This window comes from Anomalospiza imberbis, chromosome 7 (genome assembly GCF_031753505.1).
Source record: "Anomalospiza imberbis isolate Cuckoo-Finch-1a 21T00152 chromosome 7, ASM3175350v1, whole genome shotgun sequence".
Taxonomy (NCBI): Eukaryota; Metazoa; Chordata; class Aves; order Passeriformes; family Viduidae; genus Anomalospiza; species Anomalospiza imberbis.
In genome coordinates, this window is record NC_089687.1 from 28,634,949 (window position 1) to 28,655,586 (window position 20,638).

At 39.4% G+C, this 20,638-nt stretch overlaps 1 protein-coding gene across 5 annotated transcripts in view; it reads left to right on the forward strand.

Annotated features, from left to right (window-relative positions):
* HECW2 (HECT, C2 and WW domain containing E3 ubiquitin protein ligase 2) overlaps positions 1–20,638 on the forward strand; it is a 174,901-nt gene that overhangs the window by 8,899 nt on the left and 145,364 nt on the right. Inside the window, exon 1 of one of the 5 annotated variants that reach the window (XM_068196279.1) lies at positions 12,590–12,842. The exons of 2 other annotated variants lie outside the window; for them this stretch is intronic. The gene's annotated coding sequence lies outside the window, so the exon portion shown is untranslated. Of the gene's footprint in view, positions 1–12,589; positions 12,843–20,638 lie in introns of those variants that run through there. 2 more of the 5 variants (XM_068196280.1, XM_068196276.1) reach the window with 2 other exon arrangements.

Here is a 20,638-nt window from a genome sequence, read left to right on the forward strand (position 1 = left end):
TCTAATGGAGCACACTGGAGTGCAGTGCACAATACTAGTTTCATACAGAGAATCCAATCTGCTGTCTCTTAAAGCCATTTCCAGCAGTAACAGGTATTAATGTAGCTAACATGTTGAGTTATACCGAGTAGCAGAGTTTGATTTATATTCAAAACTTAATACATTCAGGAAAATATATATAATACAGATAATAATGCTCACTATTTTGGACATCCTGAACTCAATCTTTCTAAGCAATACTCTATTATTAATTGTTTCAGTTTTATCTATTGGCTGTCATTTTTATTGTTGAAAAGGTGATGTTCTGACTAAAATGCTTAACTGCATTTACAAACAATGCAGGGTTTGCTTTACTTCCAATGGCTCATGACTTAATTATGTTAAAATGCAGTTGCCCTAAATACTGCTTTATAAAACACTATTTCTCTCTCCTGACCTTGTTTCCTTATGTGCTGACAGATTTTATGTTCTTAACTCTCTACGTCAAACTGCAGACAATATCCTGGTTCCAGCTCATAACAAAGAGTATTGATGAATAAACAGTACTTATTTAGAGAGAACATTAAAACCCGTCTGCTAACATTTACCTTTGTCAGCCTGCTGACACCACATGGAATTTGATGTTTTTCTCCTGACTTTTTTTAAAAAGACAGATATGTACAGTAGCACCATAATCTTTGTAAGGGGCTTTTCCTGGCACTTACAAAGGTTTGTGTGATTATGGACAGAATGCCCAATTGCATTCAACAGGGCAGTGTCAGACCATTAAAAAATTACCAGAGTTTTGGGACATCTTTTAGTAACTGGTAGGGTGCAGGACACAATGAGCAGATTCTTACCTATATGGTACAGAATCAGAGGAAAATCAGGCTGAATAAAACATTGACTCTTACTGAATTCTGTCCCGCTTACTAGCTGAGCTTATAAGGACAGATTTTTTGTCCATAATATTTTGTAATCAGAGTTCATAACTATGTACCCCAAAAGTGTATAACATGCTGCAATCTTACTGCATTTTCAAGGTAATCGCTATCCTTTACAGCTATCCTTTGTCCTTGTGGCCAAAGACAGAGTTCTGACCAAGTACTCTGATGTCCTGTGTAAAATATCTCAGAAGTGATTCTGAGATATTTCATAATTCATTCTGCCTTAGGGCAGAAGGATGGACTAGACCTATATGAGTAAATCCACAGCCCACAACCCATGGGAATATCCTAAAGAAGAGATGGTGTCCCCATCACATGTAAAGCATTGCAGTTACAAAAAGCAAAATAAATATCCTAAAAATACATTTTTTATGTGAGTTAGAAGCTGTATGTCACTGACTTTTGACAAGCTAATTCAGGAATTAGGCCATATTATTATTATATTTTTTAAATGGATATTTTAAATTAAAATTATACATATGGTAACATTTAAATTCATAAACTTTGGTTGCCTAAATGCTAAATATTTATCACATGCCTTCCTACCAAGAAAAAGAGTGCAACATTTTCCACAGATTTTTCTTCCTGAGGCACTATCTGATCCTTGGATATTAAAAGGGTGTAGAAAAAAATGCTCTAGATGAACACTCTCTATTCCTTCCAATACTTTCCAAACAACAACAACATAAAGGGAAGATCTGAAAATACACAGTACAAAAAGACTGAAGAAAGAACACAGTGTTCTAGCTGAGAATCTGATAGCTGAAGTTTTGGGTTCCAGCTAAGGTGCTCTTTGGGAGTAACTCCAGATAAATCACTTTTCATTTGCCCCTGGATACACACATAGCTAGGAATCCTGTCCATCTCCTACAGCGTCTTACCAGTGTAGAAAGGCAGTGTTTTGCCCAAGTAATTAAAGCTTCTTTATTGACCTATATGTGTAAAATAATTATGATAAAAACACTCAATGCCAGAGCAGCAGGCAGGTTTTATTGAGTCCCTCTGTTAAGGTAATAAAGTTTGCATTAATCTGTCAAATCAAGGAAGAGCACCTCCCCTGATCAAAGAGTTTGGTGGAGCACGTAGGAAAAGTGATGAAAGTAGAACAGCCATGATTTGCAATGCACCAGTGTGGTTCTGTAATCTTTGTGAACACCTGTAAATAGACTTCTTTTCTATAGTGCTGCTAGTAAACTTACAGTGGAAGCTAGTTTTAAGTACTGTTCTTCATTCCACCATTATACTCGCTATATTATGTTATTTACTATTCAATGAGGTTTCAGGGGTGACTTAATTACAGCCACCCTATACCTGAAGGGATTCCACAAGAAACACGGAGAAAGACTTTAAAAGAGCATGTAGTGATAGGACAAGGGGTTATAGCTTCAAACTGATAGAGTGTAGGTTTAGATTAGATTAGGGGAAGGATCTTCCCTGTGAGGATGGTGAGGCTCTGGGCACATTGCCCAGAGAAGCTGTGGCTGTCCCATTGCTGGAGATGTTCAAGGCTGGGTTGAATGAGGCTCTGATCACCCTGGTGTAGTGAAAGGTGTCCCTGCCCATGGCAGGGGGTTGGAACGAGATGGTCTTTAATGTCCCTTCCAATCTAAACGATTCTACAAGAAGCAGGACTACAGAAATGTCTTATAGCATTATTATTATAGCAGAATATTCCAACCTTTATGAAAAATTGCAATGATGAGGTCACACTTACAAAATGGAAAAACAAATAAACAAAAACCTTCAAAACGGATTGAACCCTTCAATTACATTTTTCTCCCATCATAAAAAAAAATCAACAGGGAAAGGTTAATCCCTTTGTAGCAATAGTGGACAGTGGAATCGGCTGCTACATTTGAAATTACAATTGCAATGGAATTAAGTCTTGTGGTTTAGAATACTGCAAATTATGTTTGCAGGTCTTTTTTTCAGTGAATTTAATAAATGCACTCAAGTACATTTATAATAAACAAGCAAAGAAGAAACCCTACCATCTGTCCATAAAATCAGAATTTAACCACAGAGTCTTACATGGAATTTAAAATTAAGCTTTTACAATTCAACATAACAGCTTTATATTTGACTGACTTCATTATTGCCAAATTTTGAGTTAAGGTTTTTACTGTAAACAACTTTTTTGTGACATTTTTATGGCCTCCAATAATCTGATGGGAAAAAATACTGACATAATTCTGTCTAATGTTGTATCTGTGTTTCAGCCCATTATCAAATTAATGAAATATACAGTCCTGAATGAAAAAGTTACATCTTTTTCTATGCAGCTGTGACATTTTATGTTCCAGATCTTAAAATTCTTTCCAATACTCAGGTAAAATTCTGACTGGGCTCATTTGAACGTTCTTATTTCTCAATCCATTCTTAACACTTTTAGACTTGAAGTCACGGACTTGTCTATTGTTCAGGAGTTTAGTGCTACACTTGGGTGTGATGAAAATGTACTTACTAAGCAGACAGCTGAAAGCAGGAGACAAGTGTCCAGAAAGTAGAAAAGAGTTAATATTCCATTTGAAGTCAAAATAACAGCACTGTGCTGTCAAACAGACATTGTCTCACACTTTTCTCCTTGATGTCTGTTTCCAAACATGGGGTCACCTGTCTGTCACACGGGATCTTGTGCCACTTGGATTGCACAGTGAACCTATTCCATTTGGTAACATGGCAAGAAACCACACATACTTTTACTGTGTGGGTATTCTGTCATTTCAGTGAGTAGAATATTCTTTGCCATGCAGTTTGGTGGCTGCCAAAGCCAGATGTAAGAGATGGGACTGCTTGAGGAGAATTGGTAGGAGTTTGGACCTCACCTTTTTGATGGTAGTGAGATGTTGACTTGTAGAAGCTGTAACATCAAACTGCCCTTTTGTAGCTTTTATAGCACTGTTATATTTTAATTCTAAAATCTAAAAATGCATACCCCTGCCAAAAATAATTAAAAAAAAAGTGTGAGGTATCATGTGTGAGTCAATTAAATTGTTCAGTTCTAGTCCTCTGGTTCAAAGATTTGAGAAAATAGTGAATTCTGGACACATTCCAATTGGGGCCTGATAAATCTTTGCTTAATTGAGCGTCAACCATATGGTCCAGCTCAAAGGTCTGAGGAAAAATGTGCTGCTGCTGCTTAATCTTTAAGCTTTACATTACTGTGCTTGCTGTGGGAGAAACAGCATTTCTTTTTCTGCCACTTTCTATTCATGTGTCAACCTGGCACTTCTCAGAAAAAAACAGCCCTAATACATTAAATAAATATTAAGCTTCAGCAAGCTTCTCCAAATCATGTACACTTTGAGGCAAATTAAGAGATTTAATAAATGCACAGTAATGGTGTTCTCCAAAATACACCAAGTTGTAATCATGCTGGTTTTTAAATAGTTACATTGCCTGGAGTATTTTGTTTTTCTCATTATGTCATACCTGCTTTTGGGGAAGTAATGTTACAGCTTTGTGTGAAAGCAGTAGCTTGATGTCTAAATAGCATTCATTATTCATAGGAATATTATGTGGAGATTGTTTTTTTGCAGTAAGATATTCTAGAACTCCATTGAAGTTATTCAGGCACCTTTGATAATAGTAAAGTACACTAATTAGCCAGCAAGGCTAAGCTAAATGACCTTTATTGCCTTTTTTTTTCCTGCTACATTCAGCTTTTTGCTAGGAAATTAATTCCACTCATGCTCATTGAGATGCGTTAATTTAGAATTAAGTGTGCTATTCAAATCTAATTAGAACAGACCTTGCAGAATTTAGGGCCTTTTTTCATATTCACTGATAAAACGCAGGTGCAAATACCCACCTTGCAGAATACTCAACTTGCAGTAATCTGGTCACATCATAGTCTAACTCAAATCATTTCCAGTCTCTGCTGTTAAGTAATGGCATCTTTGTCTCCTGAACCAGAGCCCGTAGAGTGAGGTATATTTTTGCATGTATGGACCACTCCGTAGCTGCAGGATTGTTCATAGAATACTGAAAGCAATCTCTGGAGTCATGCTTTAAAAATCTGTATTTATAATCTGTACCACACACTCAGACTTCATTAAATCTGGGAGCTGGTGTTTTATACAAGATAGCAGGCAGTGGAGAACAGCTCCTGTAGGCTGCAAGTGTGTGATGCTGGCAGTCCATCTGCAGGCAAACCCTCACTCTGGAAATCTGGATATCTGTCACTGTAGCACACAGGTGGAATGTTATGTCCATACCTTCAGCTTTTCAACATGTAAACCCAAGTTTCATAATACACAGTCTTTATTATAAAGAAGACTGTAAAATGGAGTATAAGTGGAGTCTCAAAAATTGCCTTGTAAAACAACCGTTACAGTAAAAACACAAAACTAAGGCTTACATCTATCATCCAAAACCAGCAGCAGGGTGTTGACATGGCAAAATTCTTTGTTCTGTGGATTGTACCACAGAATAAGGAAGACAGAAAACATTTTGGTTTTTATATAAAGCAAAGTAGGCAAAGACACAAGTGTAGAACATTTGTGCTGCCTACCTCAACTTAGTAATGTTGCTATAAAAACAAACCCACATTCCTCAGATAGAGGAACACTTCTATGTGGTTTCCGTCCTCCTGGAATGATTGCCATGTGATTCCTGCTCTGAAATCACATACCAGCCCAAAACCATGCATGGAATTTAAATGGTTGCCTAATACAGTGATGTGAGCTTAGCTGAAAGCTGACAGGTATTCCTGAGCTAACTATGCCAGGATAAGAGTGACTTTGATGTGTTCCAACTGCACTCCAGATACTCTAGGCAGTGTGTCATCTGCTTATCCTCTAAAACTGTAAATGCTTGTAGAAATTAGTTTTCTCCATGCTGAAGTTTGTCGAGAACTTCTGCAGCCATACTCCAGACAGGTCTTATTCTACCTATCCTATCCTTCGAGGCTGTAATGTTTCAAGGATTCTCTCCTTGGCTCTGCTCTTCCAAAGCACATTCAGGACTTCATGTTTAGTTTCCAGTGTGGAGACAACATGAACAAGAGTTCACATTCAGCAGTATTGAGCAGTGTACACCGCTTCTCTTTTCTACAGCTAACACAGCCAGACAGAGATTTGGGTAGACAGCTCAGCAGTTGCCTGCACTGTTCATCACTCTGGGGTTCTTATTTGGGTCTTATTTCTTATACACTGTTTTTATTTACTCTGTGAACCCAAACACTTGTTTGTTGTTCTTTTTCAGAATGAAGAACTCAAGTATCATTACTTCTAATCTTCTTTGCTACTGTCATTTCTTCTCTGTCATCATACTCTTCTCCTGAGCAATTTATGAATTTGAATGTGATTTCATGCAATGGTTTTGCTTGTTGATGTTTGGCTTAACTTGAGGTGCATATCCAAATTTGTCCCTTTTCAATCAAGGAGTTAAGTTTGTATTTGAATTTAGATGCATGGCTAATCTAAAGCATATTCATAGGATCTTAGAATGACCTGGGTTGGAAAGGACTTTAGAGATCATCCAGTTCCAACCCCCTGCCATGGACAGGGACACCTTCCACTAGACAAGACTGCTCAGATTTTGTGGCATGTTAATGTGTGCCATTGTGGCTTTAGTTTGGAGCCCTTATTTTTAGGTATTGTTCACATTTCAAGGTGGTCAGGTAGCTTACACTTCATTAAATAAATAGAATAATTTACATATACTTGTGGAATGAATGCTGCCATTATTGCAAACTGCTAGTTTACCACTGCTGTTTTTTCCATGAGATACCAAGGGAAAAATGCCAGGTGGAAACTAACATTGAAGTTTTATAATATCTTGCAGTAAGAACAAGGTAAAAATATAAAAAACCAACTCTTCCTTTCACTTTGAGCCTGAGCAGGGAGTGAGATTATATTTGTGGCTGTTAGGATTTTGTGGTTATCTTAGTAATTGTGCTGGATATGGTATGGTGACACTTCTACACAGAGATCTGACTGAATGCTGGCTTTAAAGTCACCATCATTTGTATATTTTGCACTCACTCAATTAATAGCTTCTCTCTCTTGATTTGACAAAAGTGTTTGGGAAGGTAAAGCTCTATTAATTTTAACCATTCTGAATTGAACTCTTAGCCAAAATAATAGTTTCAGCATCTGTACTTTACATGACTCTGTGGATTCTTAAATATAAACTTATAGTCTTTTCATAAATGGGAAAGGATAGAATGTGTAAGAAAGCTATTGTGGATGGAAATCATGTCAAGTGTCTATGGGACTATAAGAAGGTTTAGCTGGATTAGGCACAGGCAAAAAGCTTCTTTGTTGATTCCTCAGGCTTTCAGAGTGGCTTTATTTTTCTGGCATTAATGTTTATTTGTTCTGTGGCAGGATAAATGTGGCTCAAGTGCTTGACAGTTCTCTCTCAGTTCATAATAAGTTGAGTTTCCATTGCTGATCATGGCTGTTAGTGAAATGTATATTCATGTTACCCTGTCTCATAAAGAGCATTGAAGCTCAAGTGTCTCCTGAAGAGAAGCCTCAATTTACAGTGAGAAGTAAATTATTTCTGCCTGACTGCAGGGGCATTTTCAAGCTCCGCTAATTCCACTTCAATCCTATGTGGGATGCAGAAGGAATTCATGTCACTAGGGTAACCTGCTGCTTAGTTGCCAAAGAAGTTACTGCTTCCTTCCAATCATTTACAGAAAATTCATTGGCAGGGCAGCTTGCTCACCTACTATCTGCTGTATTTGCTTATCGAGTGCATTTACATGGTAAGTGTTGCTGGTGTGGTAAGCTTAAGATTGCTAAAGAGATCATTTGAAGATTTTAGTCAAATTATTGAATAAATGTGTAATTCAAATAACCATTGTCTAGTGGTGTAAACGAACACGAAGAGGGGCACCAGATAAATATTCTGAGATTTGAGTCTTACTGATATTAATGATGTGGCAGCTCTGCACCAACTACTCGAGCCTTTTCTACTCTCCCTTCACTGTGTAAAACCAAGAATTGTTCCACCACTGTTTAGTGCAGATCTTGAAATTCTCTGGGGTTCTGATACAGATTTGTGATCCTCTTTTCAGCCTCACTAATGTCTTAATGCCTTCACAGTCTTTATGTCATTTCTCTCACGATGTTGGACTGTTTCCCCACAGACTCTATTTACTTGCTTCAGCAAGAATATTGTAAAGAAACAATGCAGTCATTTTCTTCAGTTATGAAAGATTTCTGATTTTACAAAAGCATGATCCATTAATATTACCTCACTAGAGCTCAGTGCAGGCTTTCTCTGCAGGTCTGACTGACATATTTATAAGTCAAATAGCAAGATCATGAAAGTGTGTTTTACAAGTGACATTTCAGTATTATTTTTTGATGCAGTGTCTATGGGTCTAATCGTATATTACTTGCCTGAGGGTACAGTTCTAAAATTAAATCTCTGCAAGTGCCACCAGAAACTGACAATTGCTTTTATCATCATGACCTCAACTCCAATTCAGTGATCTTTATGCACATTTCAGTAACTATTTGGAAGCATTAGGAACTGCACCAGATTTCATTTCTGTACTCAAGAACTATTCCAATTATTTAATAAATTGCTATTGGTAGAATATTGCTTTAATATTGGCAATTAATGTACTTTTCATGAAAAGTTTAAATGTTTCTAAATCAAAACTCAGCCATCTGTTTCTTTGTTCTCTGTATTAATATTCCTCTAAGTCTAAGGCCAGAAGACCAACTCAGGTAAGTGCTCAAAGATACCCATGGGAGTTTTGCCAGACTGAGGAATGCAGATTTGAGCTCTAACCAGATTAGTCCAGATGGCCTGGTGCAGTGGGTTCCTTTCCTGTATTCCAGAGGAGTGGAGAGCTCCTGTGGAGCCCCTCGAGTCTCTGTCTGGATGAATGCCTGCCCTGGCACCAATAGTACCAGATGGCAACAGCTCCTGAGGGCTCATGGACCAGCTGCAGGTGGCAGGAGCAGCAAACCCCAGGAATGCTTTCCCTCACAGTGCTCTCCCCTCTCTCTGCTCAGATTGTAGGGATGTGTGGCCTCCCATGGGCTGGACAACTTCACAGTCACTCAGGGACTCTCTTATACTACAAAAAACCTGCTAGGGAGCTGCAGATGGTTTTCACTCTCATTAAGCCTTTTGTGCAGCACAAAAGAGGTGGGACAGGTCAGGGAATATGTCCTGCAGATTTTGGCACCCAGGGTGATTCTTTCAATTAATGCTTTCACCTGCTGAACAGTAATCTGTCCGGAAATCTGGTGAAAGATTACATTTCCATCTCACCCAAATGTTTTTCTGGTTGATCCTTTAAGCCTTTTCATGTTTGGCTTTTTAATAGCCATGGCAAAGAAGCTTATATTTTGGGCATTCAGCTTGGCCCATTGCCTCGTAAAGAGCTGATTAGCTGAGAAAATATGAAATCTTTGTGTAATATAGAGGAGTGTTCCTTGTCTTTTAATACTTCTTGCTGTGGTATAGGCAAGTTACCCCCTCAAAGGGTGTGTTTTTCATAGCCTGCTGCTGATCCCATGGTGGTAAATGGTGACCTTCAGTAATGATTCATCAAGTCTTTTTTGTTTATTCTAAATGATAACAAAATGAAAAAGGAATCAGATGGGAAATACTGGAATATTGTTTTATTTTCTTTGTACATGGTTTGCCAAAAGGTTATATTTTGCTTTTTCTGTACTTATCTCCTTAGTATTTGTGTGAAAGTAATTAATAGTGCTAAGCAAAATGTATATTGATTTTTAATATTAATGTCTTATGAATTACATTACTTATATGTCTTCTTTTGTTAAGTTACCAGTGTCTAAGGTTAGAGCAGCTGAAAATGTTGCAAGAGGTGCATCCTTATGTCAATATGTCATAGCTTCTTGTCATATACAGGACATTAGTTAGAAATTTTGGATGTCTAATTTATCATTAGAGTAAAAGGTTTCTACAGTCGATAGCATTTTGCACTTTCATAACTAAATAATTTTTAAGGATGACTGAAAATTGTTTTTTCTTCAGTGAAACTTTTACCAAGGACATAACAAAACATTTTTTGGAAGCTTTCATATTCTAGTACTACTTCAGCTGTTTTTATGTCCTAATCTCCAGGTGAGGGCAATTATAATTTTTCCAACTTTCACCCAATAGTAGCTTTGCCTCAAATGCATTGTAACTTAACTTTGAAAAGATGTTTGTCAGTCTGGAAAGGTATTGCCATGTGTTGTGCACTGCCCATCTCTGTTACAGAATGCTAGAGAAGGCAATAGGAGTTTCTGGTTTTATCACATGGACTTTTTGGCAAAGAAGAGATAAGAAGGATCAGGGAGGGCTGGGTGAGAGCAATAGTTGTTGGAAATAGGAGAAAAGACATCTGTCTGCTCCAGAAAAGCCGGCTGGTTTTCTGTAGTTTTGAGTCTGGTGAAGGCAAACTACCCATTGCCTCAGTGCACGACTCTGAAAAGTTATCCTCTTGCTTGCTAGCGCAGTGTGTGAGCCCCCATGAAGACTGAAGTAGCAATTCCTCTGTGGAATGTTTTAATTTTCTAGTGTGCACTCCGCTCTATTCAGGTGCAGCCAGAGTCACATCTGAGGGAAACAGGAAAGAATCCTAACTCACACCAAGATGTGGGAAGTATTAATAAAGGACTGTGCCTGTAGCATCATATATAATGTGAATATGTCAGGAAAGCATGCATAGAAATCAACATGTTTGTAACCACTGGAAAGCAGTAGTGCTGAATTTCTACAAATACATTAGATTTTACTATTGTGATTGCCGTCATTTATGTTTGGGGGAAGTCAATAGGATTCATATGAATTAATGTTTTTGCTTAGTGGACAAGAACATTTTCAGTATCCATTTTGAGGGAGAGAAGCATGAAAATCCAATGCATTGGATTTATGTAATTTTTAATTTGACAGATGAAAAGTCTTAACTTACGGAAAGTCTTCACTCATGTCATACAGTCAAAAGGCTTTAACAGCTTGCAAATCCACTGAGAATAATTCATCAGCTAAATGTTTTCATCTTCTGGGTTTCTCATCTTAACATCAAAAGATGAGTCATGATAATCAAAAACAAAGCACAAATAATCATAAATGTTATGAATGTTATGAAACTCTCGGCACTGCACATCTTTTTTTTTTCTTTTTTTTTTTTTTTTTTTTTTTTTCCTTTCTATTTTCATCTTGTTTCAGAAAGTAAAATAAGAGTTACATTACTGGAGCCAAGCCAAGGTACTGCTGAAAAGAGTGTTGTGTCTACAATGTCCAAATAAACACTAACCTATATATGATCATCCACATCTGATCCTTTAATGTAAATCCAGTCTTTTATTGCAATTACACATCACAGTAGTACACTCCTCAGTATAAGGAATGAGGGAAAATTTGTATAATACTAATCATTTGCACACTGATCATTTGCACATTACGCATGTTTAAACTATTTGGACCAATGTACCAAAAGGTGTGCAAGTCACAGAAAAGAAACAAACCAAAGTTTTAAAGCTTCAGGTAGGTGGAAGAATGTCAATGACTTTTATAGCTTGACCTACTTTGGAATACAGCTGCGTACACTCCTATCTGGAGCAGTTCCTCCAGTACAGAAGGGCTAAAGAGCAAATTCCCTCCTACTGAAGCCCAAGCCCACAGTGCCATGGGCTTCAGTACAGAAAGGATTTGGAGCCCAGGGCTTTGAGAATGCACTATATTTACTTTTTATTTTGACATGCATTAATTTAATATAGTTGCCATCTGGTTATTCTGAAGAAACTGTGTCTACAGGAACCCGTGTAGTTTCCCATATATATGTATATATATATGTATATATATATGAAAACAGATGTGGAATACAAAGTAGCAATGATTGATGTGCTCCTTGGTTGTGGAAAGATTTTATCTTAATATGATTTAGAAAACAAAGCATGAGGTGTTGTCTCATAATAATAACCATAACCTTGATAGTGCAAGAATACGTCCACTTTTTCCTGCTACTGATATTACCGTGTTTTTGTTGGACTGAGATTCTGCAGTGTTTCCCATCTCTCTTCCTCTAGATTACTGTGTTTTGTACATATTAATGTATTTTAAGTTTTCCTTTCATTTGTGTTTTTTTTTGTAAGCACGTTTTCCTATGAAAACAATCCTGAATTCATTGTGATGGTCAAAGCAGAAGTGAAATTGTCGAAAAAGTAGGGAATGTAGAGCTGTCGGTACTCAACTGCTTTGAAATAGACAGGTAATTGGCACTGAGGGGACTGTGAAGGCTGGCTCATACTCACGGCTGATGACACCGATAGCCGTCAGTGCAGATAACTGTGTATGACTTAAAAAAAGCCCCGGCGTTTCAAAGCACCCCCTCAGCGGCGCTTGCTCGTCAATAGCGGTAACAATGTAGCAGCCGCAGGAGCCTTTCCCCCTCTCCTCACGGGGATCGCTGCTCATCCGCCCGCCCCCTTTGCTCAGTCCTGGGGGTGCGGAGCGGGGCTCGCCGGGCGGGTCTGGGCCGGGGTTCCCTGCAACGCGCTGGGCGCAGCACCGGGGCCTGGGCGGCATCCCCGCATCCCCCTGCCTTGCGGGCGGCTTTGTTACCGGCTGCCCGCCCCCGGCGCCGCCCAGGCCCGCGGGGCTGCGGCCTCGGCCCCGGCGCCCGGCCGCCCCCACCCCCGGCCGTGCCCGATCGCGGGGAAGATGCCGGCGCGGAGGCGGGGGCTGGCGGAGGGGCGGGGGGCGCGGCCCCGCCGCTGAGACGGCGCGGGGGCGGAGGGCGGCGCGGGCGCCCCTGCGCGGGAGGCGCTCGCCCCGCCGTGGGCGCGGAGGGGCCGCCGCCACCGGCGGGAGCCGCGTGCCGCAAGGACGGGGTGACTCCGGCCGCCGCCCGGCTCCGCAGCGGCAGCGGGAGCCGCCCTCGCCCGGAGCCCGCCGCGGGCGCGGAGCCGCAGTGCGCGCCTCGGCCAGGTGAGTGGGCGCCGGTGCCCGCGGGAGCCGCCCGCGGGGCCGGGGACGCGGCGGGGCCGGCGCGGGGCTCTCCGCGGGCCGCGGCAGGTGCGGCCCCCGGCCGGTGCGGCCCCCGGCCGCGGCGCCCCGGGGCTCCGCTCTTCGCCCCAGCGCCCGCCGCCGCGGCCCCGTCATGCGGGAGGCTCGGGCGCCGCGCTGCCGCGGAGCCCCACAGGGTTCCGCTCGGCTTAATTTAAATCGGTTTCGGGCCATTAAATTATTACTGGTTTCCTGCCCGGGGAAGGCGTTCAGCACTTTGTGTGCCGCGTTTATTTCCTTCTGGCTGTCCCCCTTCGCTGGTTAGTGTATTTATTTATTTATGTATAAGGCTGTTCTCCAGATTCTATATCGCACTGCCCGTGGTGGGGAAGAAGGATCATCGCGGTTTTCAAGCGTGTCGTTTTCAAAACTGAGGGTCTTAATGTGCGTTTCTGTTGCTGTATGTACGAAGTACAGCACAATGACAGTATGTGTGTGAGAAAAATAGGTTTATATTCGGGTCCTCACTGTTCTGTGGATTGTTTGTTGATGTGTAGATGTTTTTCCTTTCTTAGTATGCTTTTGTTTTTTTCTCTTTAACCTTTTCAGTGCACATCACTACAAACCAGGGTGTTAGAGAAAAAGAAAATTCTCTTTTGGCCTGTATGATGCCAAATAAAAGAGAGTGTGGTATATGTAGTCAGTAATAGGGTTACATAATTTATTATTGCTTATTTTGTTCCTGGGTATATGTCAGGAACATGGAGAGGGTATTTATGACATTTTTTCCCCCTCCCTTTTTTGGGGTGCTGTGTTACAGTCTTTACACTACACTACATTACACTAGAATATTCGCAAGAGATTTGGCCCTGAATCACTCCTGTACCTGAAATACCATCAGGGGCATTACCTTGCTTCACTTCGTTGATGTCCAGGGCTGCTTCCTGTATGCTCCAAAATTTCTTTTGTAGAGTTTTTTTTCTGCCCCAACACTTTTATTATTTTCTTACTTTTTAAAAAAAAAGTAAGTCAAACCTCTATAAATATTTCAGTAGTAGTTATTTACAGCGCTAAGGTACAGAATGAAATCTGTGTCATGGACGAATTTAAAAAACCTTCTTCCTATATGCAGCTGAGCTGTTTGCTCACGTCTTCAACTTCTTTGGAAAAAATGTCTTTATAAGATGATAATATATGGTTGCAGCATCAGGCCATAAGGCATGATGTCATTATTAGCATACGGAAGGAACAAGCCTAATGGTGCCTTTCAATCAAGACTGCTGTTCAGGCTCTAAATTTCCAAAAATGTGGTGGTGTCAGCTGGAGCTACCACAGTGGATGTTAGCTGTTAATCCACGTGTGTATCTACCTTTCTGTCCGTACTTACATCACCTTAAAATGGGCTCTGAGATTCCATGGAGCTCATATGGTTGACTGGAAACCACTTTTAAACTTCTGCTTGGTAGTAGTTTAACTTGACAGAATTGTAGTTGAAAATCCTCCCTTCTGTCCATCTGTCTTTATAAAAACAGCCTTCTGGTGATGCAAGAGCAAAGCCATGGTTTGTCAGCACTATGGATTTAGTTTGGCTTGAAGCATTTCCCAGCTTCTGCAAGGACCCTCTGTCTTCCTTAAAGACCTATTGCTTTCTTGCTGTTTGTTTTTCGAGTGGATTTAGCTAATGGTCATTTCTATTTGTTTTATGCTTCCAGTGTTTTTTCAAACCTGGTAGAATGCACAGTGTTGCACCTTTAAGAAACTCTGTGATAGTACAGTGGCTGCCAGCCAGAAACAATATACTGCTTTGTCAGATTTCCTGAGAAGAAATTGAATGAATTTTGTGTTTTCCCCTTTATAAGATTAAGTAGTAATGCCTAATGGAAAAGAAATTAACTTTTTCTTTTTTGTGCCAAGATGCTTTAAACTGCAGCTAAAGCTTCAATATGCTGCAAAATAAGGGATATTTCTATGTATGAGACTCAATCTGCAGATTAAATTCTTGAATAATTATGTGTAATTCCTGTTTGTTTGTTTGTTTGTTTTAAATCTAACTCAGCATTTTTTTTTTCAAAAACTCCTTCAGTCAGACAGTGGCAGAGTGCTTAGGGTACTGCATTTACTCCATTGGCTAGTGAAGCACCTGTTCGGGTAATGTTGCTGAATCGTTGAAAACCAGATGTAAATAATGTGCTTAAAATTTAGTAGCATGTTCAAAATCCTTTATTTGAGACTGTATCCAAAATACTGCCCTTTCATAGCATGGAGTGCTCTGAGTGTCTGAGCCTGATTCTGTTTGATCCTGCTGTCATTATGCATGGCACGGTCACAACCTTTGTCTTCACATTGTCCCTTGCTGATCAGAGGGGGAGAGGCTGCAGTGTAGCTGCCATCAGAAGGAAGTATATTAATTTCATTGCCAACAGATGGAACAGAATTGACTGCTTCACGTAGAAGTTCTCTAACCTAATAGGAAAGGAAACATACTCTTGCAACCTTGGGAGCGTGTGTTTGGTGCTTTGAAGCTACGTGGTGGTATGTGAGATGTTTCTCTAATCATATCAGGGCCCTTTGGCATTTCAGAGTGACATGATCTTCTGTTTTGATATTTGAGTTTAGTATCTAAGAAAAGATCCTTGTAATTTCCATTGAAATTGAACTAAACTGCATGGTGTATATAGACAATGATGCAGGGCATCTGTGATGTGCCTCCACAACAACTTGTTTGTGGTTGGTTGGAATATTGGTGAGGAAAAGGCTGACAATACCCATATATATCTGGCAATAGGATAGAAAATGGTGATTCAGCTTTGTGTAGCATGGGTGCATGTTACAAGGATATATCTTTGTGGGAAGTAGGATATGATGTTAAAAAACTGTAGTACTTACAGAAGACTTCAAGTAGCTGTTTCTGGTTTTGTATTTTTACAGAAACGTAGGCATCAGTGCTTGAAATGTGTCTTTTCTTAAAATTGGTTGCATACTTGAAGAAAGTAGCGCAGCAGTTGCATGCTGTCTTCTGAGTAGTTGTGTTAAATGACTGCAGTGGGATTGTGAATTCTCGTTGGAAGTGCAAGCCCTGACTGGTGATTGGAGATGGTCACTCACATTACAAGTGGATGTGTGTCAGTCATCCCTTCCAGCACCTAGGAATCCTAGGTGTTAGGATTAATGAAGTTGGTGTTAGGTTTCCAAGTTCTGCTGACAGGATGAACGCATTTAGCTTTTGAAGCAAATGGGTAGTCATAGCCTTCATTTCACTCTGTGTTCCCTTGGAGAGCTGTTCCTTCTTCTCATGAGACCTGGTAGTACTGGGGAGAAAAGGACAAGTGACCCAGACTAAGTCTGGTTTGGATGTAGCTATTGGATTGTGCCTCTATTTTTTGAGTTTTGTTACATTTGCACAGTTTTGTGTTAAAAGTGTATTTTTTTATGATTGGGGAGGACTAGAATGATGATTGCTTAATGAACAGTAATACTTGTATTTCATAATTTGTTTCATAAATTTGTCATAAAGTAGACAGTTTTGAAAAAAATAGACAATAATGTTTGAAAGAGGATCTTTTATTTGAAGTGTAGTTATCCATGTTTCTACACGGCACAGCTGCAGCTTGCGTGTGTGAAGCAGTAGTAATGGAAAGGAATTTGAAATTGAAGCTTGAGTCTGTCGGCATTTGGCCAAAAGACCCAACCAGTGCAGTCAAACCAAACCTAACAGCTCAAATGGTGCATTATTTGTACTTCAGAACTAAGGAAATACCCAAAAGTGGATGATTGATGGGTCAACTGAATTGTTTACTTTTGGGGAGTGTTAAGGAGTCATTGTGACCTAATTAATCATTTGGGGCTTTGTTCATGGTATTAGCACTGGAAATAAAAAGATTCCTCAAAATAAAGACTAAGATGTTGAAATAAAATAAAAAATAGCTATTGTTGAGCTGGTGTTTCTTGATATTGTGTCATGAGATTAGCAGACAAACTGGGGAGTTGTTCATACAGTGTTTTGGTTCAGATTTCTCAAAGTCTGTGCCTCCTTTCATTTGTGAAGCTGTATATACACACACATAATTTGATTTGTGGACTTTCAGTCATAAAAACTTTAATAGCATTGTCAATATCCCTATATGCCTTGTATTGACCACCAGCGAAAGATATTGGGTATCAAAAATTAACATTTTGATAAGAAGCCCACCTAAATATTGCATGGAGAACAGTCAAATGTGTTTTAAGTGCTGTGGTGGCCAGGATCCATTGGCTAGGATCCACTTGAAAAATCAGATTAAAAGTTTTTGTGCTTGACAAATCCAATGTCATTAGTTTAAAAATTCCCTGAAGGCTAGTATTGTAATTAGATGATCCCAAAGCATGCAGCAGTAAATTTCATTTTCTTCCAGGAATGACCAGCATTATCTTTAAAAAAAATAAAACATTGACTGATCCTTGTCAGATAGAGTAGCCACAGTAGGAAAGAAGAGTTTTCCAGGAATAAATGTGACAGCTGAAGCCGCAGCACGTCATGGTGAGTGGAGTGGATCAGCCATAGCCTGGTGGGAAGCAGTGTGGTCTGTACGGATCCTGTTGAAAAAAGGCTCAAAAGTGATAATTCACTAGGCGCCTCATATCAAGGGCATTAGATATTACGTGCTGAGCAAAATACTGTTGAAAAAATTACAAAACCAGCAACTCCCTTTGGATCCTGATTGTCACAAAAGTCCATCTTTGAGTGATTCCTTAACCTCGCTCTCACAAGAGCCTGTGCACTTCATACTGTTAGGCTACAGCATTCCAGCTTCAGAAGTACTTGTTCAATAGTGTGTTTTCTTTATCTAAGAGACTTTTTAAAAAAAAGTCTCTTCGGCTTGGTTGATCTTATTATCCTGTACAATTATTGATTTGAGTCTGTTTTGAGCTGGTACTTTGATAAAAGAGATTTCTCTTGCTAAAAATAAGGAGTAGAGATTGTAAATGTATCATCTCTAAAATGTAGCCATAACTACATAAACCCATATTTTATGTTTCTTGCTTCATTGCTCTAATAAAAATGTCTACATTGTCTCCACCAACATAAATATTAGAGTCATGGAAATAATTTCCTAAATATTTATATCGTAAAGGAAAATAAGAAAAATACAACTGTTGTGCTCTCTGAGTCTTGCATCACTTTCCCTCGGGAAGGTAAAGTAAGGTTGGGGCTGTACCTGCTGAGCCTGAGTGCTGTCACAGGGTTGTGGCACTGTCCAGATGTCAGAGGCTCCCTGGCCTGCCTTGGGCCAGTGTCAGCAGCCCTAACAGAGCATTGCTAAGGGAAAGCAATGGGCTAGGGGCTGTCCCAGAATGGATTAGGAACAGGACAGGCCTGTTCCATGAGACAAGAGCATTTAGCATGTGCTCTCTCCTGCATGACTTCACCATCTGGCCTGTTCTCATACAGGTACAGGTGTGGCCATAGAGATGCTGCTGCATGTGTGTGGGTTAGAAGAAGCTCCGATTGAATGCTCTTTGTCTAGAGAAAAACAAGAGGTCACTGTCACTAAGGAGAAAACAACACTTAAGGAAGTTTAGTGCATGTTTTTGTTTCATATCTGTGTGTCTGTATAAAAAAATAAATACATATACACACACATTGTTTCATATAACAGCCATCTTCATATATTTTGAGTAATGCCATGTTGAGCAATGCCCAGACCTTCCCAAAATGCTGTTAGGATCTTGTGTGTGTACCCAAGTATCATAATTTGAGTAAATGTCACCGTTTTTTTATTGCCTTACATGGTGTTTTTTGTGTTAAATGTTCTCCTAATAATCTCTGTGTGTGTAGATATGACATCACTTCTCTGTTTCATTTCCTAAAATGTGTTCTGACTTCCTTGCTATGAAATAACTTTCAGCAAAATACAACTTTGACCTAGCTCAACTTTATAAACAAGTCCTACAAACTTGAGTGTGTGTTGTGAACTTACTCTGAGCTTCGGTAATATGTTTTATGTTGGGCCGTTAAGTTGACAGGCTGAATTTTTCATTCTGAAGCTATAGGTTAGAGTAGAGAGCCACTGCAAACACTGTGGTGCTGCTGCTCAGCAGATGTAAATTGTCACTCTCCTTAATGTTCCACAGAACTCTTGATATTTCCCACTTCTTGCCTTAGTATGTGCCATATATTTAGTTGCACTGAACAGTGTAGATGTGTTTTTTGTTCCCGATACCAAAGATGTAGGATTTTTCATGCTTGAGAGAGAGGTTTTAGGGGTTTTAAAAATCTCTTTAAGCTTTGTGTAAAATATTCTCTAAATATTGCAAATTATGGAAGGCTTCTTTTTATAGAGTTGATTTATGGATACCTTTATATTAAATAGGTAAGTAAAGTAAAATTGTCAGACTTCATGCTGTGGGAGGTGGACTGTTAAAATGTTTAAAATGTTATCCTATATTCATTAGCTGAATTTGGTTGGGTGTTTTTTATTTACTTTATTGGGTATTGGGTTTAATTTTGCCTGGTAGTTTAAAGAACACTCATTTCCAGTGAGATTTTGTGTCTTTTAAAAACTAATTCACTGTTTTGGAAGAAATATTTTTATGTTGTTTCATTTCCCCTTAACACTGATGTTGATACTGACTGTGTACAAAGGCATAGACTTAAGTACTGGGTTTCTACTTAAGGTAAGTCAATAGGTAAAAGGCTTTGGCTTAGATACACTACAAATAAGTCTAGTTTTGATTTATGTTGAGCTTAAGTTATGCTTGCCCCATCTTGATAGGATAAATCACTAACTGGAACAATTTACTGCCAAGAACATGAAGTCAGGAGGTTTTTAAACCTTGCTTATGCTTATCTTGGTTTTTAAAGGAGTTTGAAGTAGTATAAATAAAAGAAGTGTGTTCAACACCTCTTGGCATAAGCTTCATCAATTGTCAGCTTTACAAAGGGTGTATGAAGTCAATATGAGGAGGACTAATGCATATATTTAATTTTTCTTTTAATGGGGGAAGTGCCATGGATTGGCTTGAAAGAAGCTTTTTCTCTTCACACTCTGTTGGTCGTTCCTGTACTGCTGGGTTTTGGGCTTTTTCTAGTTATACAGTGCACTTTGAATTTGTTCATGGAAGAAAATGTCTCAGGTCTTACGCATGTCACTGTGTCTCCTTTCCAAGGTTTTTGTTGTTATTGTCACCAAAGAATGCTTTTCTTTCTAGTACTTTGATAAAAAATCACCCAAATAAATGGGAGAGTGGGGTGGAGGAACAAAGCACAAGCATTGATGAACTCTCAGTTAGTCTGGAAAAACAGAAATACTTCTCATTAATTCAAGGGGTACTTTGTGCTCTAATATGTGGAAATTTTTCTGACAGAATAATGTGACTTTTAAATTAATGGCATCCCTTTATTAATGCATAAGACAGTTTGGGCTATCTGTATATTAAACAAAGACTTTGTTATCTGAAATATGCATTGGTTAACCACATGTGAAACGTTGTGTGTTGACTTAGAGTCTTAACTGGTTATGTGTCATTTTGAAAAGAAAAAACAGGACTGAACAAGCAAAGGATTTAGCTTTCTACAGGATATGCTTCATGACTTGTGGCTGTAAATCAGCTGCAAGCAAACTTTATTTATCAAGTAATTATTTTGATCTTAATTTGCAACGCTAACAGAAACTGATTAATGTTTACTCATGTAAGTAACCCCATGAAAAATCAATATTGGAATCATTCCTTGTAGGTACAGAGCAGGTTGTGAAGCCTCTCCCTGCCCCTGCAGTCTGGACAGCAGCAGGGCCAGGACA